General features: G+C 44.0%; 1 non-coding gene across 1 annotated transcript; it reads right to left on the bottom strand.

Annotated features, from left to right (window-relative positions):
- Nucleotides 1-1,933: 1,933 nt before the first annotated feature.
- On the bottom strand, nucleotides 1,934-2,006 carry TRNAE-CUC (transfer RNA glutamic acid (anticodon CUC)). The gene has a single exon. It is a non-coding gene; the product is annotated as a tRNA-Glu (tRNA).
- Nucleotides 2,007-3,338: the final 1,332 nt, after the last annotated feature.

Here is a 3,338-nt window from a genome sequence, read left to right as displayed (position 1 = left end):
GAACCGCTCCTCACTTGATGAAACCCGAATAAATATAAAGATTTGAGAAAACCATGTGTGAGAACAACTTGGAACCAAGTCAGGTGAACTAGATGATTGCATATCCTTGTATGCATCATGTTAAGACTTAATTAACACATGTCAATTAACCAAATTTTATTGTCGCCCCATTGCTCGCGACAACCCAATGTTATTGTTGATGCCGACTCCGTACAAAAGACTGAAAGACAAGTGTTTCATTCCTCTACCTAATAATTGAAATTCAAACTATCCACTAGCTCCTCATTTGTCTGGATTCTTGCCCTTCCTTGCGGATTTAATATCCAAAGTAAATATTTCTAGTTTGAAATGCTACTATTTGTTTGTGGGCAGAAAGTCCTATCATTGAGGCTCAAATGCTACTATTTGACGCTGTGCCAAGAGACAGGTTGTTGCGACGCTCGACAGAGATGTTGCAGAGCGCGGTGACGCACTCCGAACTCGCAAGTCTCTCGACGGTGTTGTCGAGTGGGTCGATCTACTTCGAGGGATTGTTTGCTAGATTGGTGGGAGACAAAGCATTTGCCTTCGATCCAATGGCTACGCGCTTGAGGTCGGACGGTTGGCAAACCAACTGTTTTTCTAAAACCAATTGCCTTAACTTTATCTTAATATCCAACCAAGGACAAGCAACTTACTTGGTTGGAAAAGTGGTTGTACAAACTCAAGCAACCGTCCCTAGTTTTTCAAAGAAAAAGTAAAGTAAATCAATGACTCGTCACCATTCATCTCGTCGGTGAGTTGTTATGACATTTATTTTTTCCAGCCTCCCCATCAAGTGTTCGTGCATATATATATAGTTCCCATCAACCGTGGTTCACGGTGATCACACAGCCAGAATCAGATAAAGGAAGATAGACATGCGGTTTGCCAACATAGTTTATCACCGAGTGAGGTAATCATGGTGAATAGTACTCAAGACAAATCCCCTCATTTTACTTTGTTAATGTTGGGCTTTGACTTTTGAGGCAACACAAAACATATATTGGGCCACAAGCACACATTACCATAAGCATGTTAATTAGATTTGGGAGGCATTAGGAAACGATTAGCTTGTTGCAGCACTTCACCCGGCCGTGCATACACTCTAAACTGTTGTGACGCACATTTTCTCATGTTAAGAAAAAATGGCCAATAACACAATTTGCATATCATCAGGTGTTTACAGATTGAAAAAACATCTGCAGTCATTACATTTTCTCACATTCAGAAAGTTGCCCAGTAACACAATGTTCAGATCATCTGGTTTCCACAAACATTTGATACGAAGGAGAATGTGTAATCTGTTCATGGATTGCGGCAACATGGCTAACTGAAGACCTTCCGGACAAATCTGCTGCGGCCCCAAGCGTGTTTCCTCTGAGACTGGGAGAAAATGCGGACCTCGGCACGGCGAAGCTGGCTACCTGTGCCTGGCTCTTCTTCTCCAGCATGGTGAGCGTGATGCCCACACACGTTTCTCAGCTAAGATAGTGCAAAAAGTCTTAGGCGTTGCCGGCAGTCCTCGTTTTCTCCGTCTGGATAGGGCCCGATCTCCCAGTTCCGGATGAGAATTTCTCGGCTGGATTCCCGCTGGCTTTGGTATGAAAAGAAAAATGCATAGCTGAAAAAATGGAAATGGACGCCCATCGTGAAACAGTTCAGCTAAAGTGCATTCTTATTCACACAATTCACTGAATGTTCTCCAATCTGATTCAGAAAGCATACTGTTTGATTCAGACATGGCTTACAACAGCCATGTTTGCTGGCCGCGGTGTTTACTTTGATCCATAACACATCTCTGAATGGCAACACGTGATCAAATGCTTCCCAGTGGATCCGTAGCATCACAAGGCTGCCCCCCCAGTTCTAAATCTTGGAATCGTCAAACAAAAAAGAATCCCAAAAAAGGGTTTTCCGTCGCCGGGACTTGAACCCGGGTCTCTCGGGTGAGAGCCGAGTATCCTAACCACCTAGACTACGACGGATTGGTCGTGCAGTTTAGGTGCGGGCCCGACCTGTCATAAACCGGTTTAATTCCTTAGCCACGGATGTTTTGGGTTTTTTGAAACAGCCGAAGCCGATTCTGGTAGTTATCAGTCACAAACAAATTTGTGATAGTTTTTTGGAACCATAGGACGAAAAGTGGTAGTTTTATGCTATTTACTCTGATTATATATATGATAATGGGATTACATCCAACGCTCATTCAATTAATATGGAATCTGACTGGTTAGTTGGGCTCCCAGACTGCTGGCCGGCGGACAAGTTCCCAGTTTTGCTCGAAACCGGCACAACACTTCAGATGTGCCTCCAACACGTTAGGATCTGCATGCCCAGAGCGTTGGTTACGAGCCCAGGTTAGAGCAGTGCTCCTTTAATATAATGTTTATCTAGCAGTTAACATTCTATACTTTTACTTTCGGTAATGATAACTCCCGAACGTTTCGGGATTTAAGCATGGCAACCCAAACGTTTTAGGTGGCAAGTTTAGTTTGCATGACATTAAGGAAACATGGCAATTTTCTGACAAAATAACGAAAAAGGAGAAAGTTGCCATCCCCTATCAACTAAAGTTGCCATCCCCTACGAACTAAAGTTGCCATATAAAAACGTTTGGGACGAAATGCTCAAAATCCGAACGTTCGGGAGTTATTGGATTCCTTTACTTTTGGCAATGCACTCTACTGGGTACCCACTCTCATCTATAGTTTGTGCTCTTATGTGCAACCAGGCCCGTTTGTACATTGTATGAAAACTACATGTAAGTGTCGTTTCTTTCCCACGCTTCCTTTTCATGTCTATTTTTCTCTCTCGAGCCACTTCTTCTTCTCATTTTTATCCTTGAAATCTCGCAGCAACGCGCGGGAATTCATCTAGTCTAATATATTCTTAATAACAATACAAAGCCCCGGCAAAAGAACTTCATTTCTAGACAAACTACCCGGTACTGGTTGGAGAAAGAGAAATGACCTTGCCAGTTTTGCTTGTGAGAACAATGATAAAATTTCTCAAGTCCCATAGGCAGCCACATCGCCGTCGCCATCCGCATCTACACGCCGGTCCTCGATTGCCGCAGAGAAGCACCCGCTGAACTCACCTCCGCTGCTGGTCTCGATGTTGTGCGTGAACCTTGATTTGTTGTTGTATGGTGAACAATACATGGAGGGAGCCATCGGAGTGGAGAGAGCCGCCGGCTTGGAGGGAGCCCCATCAGATAGGCCCACGACAACGATTTGTGCTTAGGGTTTCATGGGGGATAAGGGTTATATAAGGGAGGCTTGTGACGTTCGATGCATTCTCTAGAGTCAACAGGAGTG

The sequence above is a fragment of the Aegilops tauschii genome, chromosome 7 (genome assembly GCF_002575655.3).
Source record: "Aegilops tauschii subsp. strangulata cultivar AL8/78 chromosome 7, Aet v6.0, whole genome shotgun sequence".
Taxonomy (NCBI): Eukaryota; Viridiplantae; Streptophyta; class Magnoliopsida; order Poales; family Poaceae; genus Aegilops; species Aegilops tauschii.
Note: the sequence above shows the minus strand (reverse complement) of the source record. Positions and strands in the feature narration are given on the sequence as shown.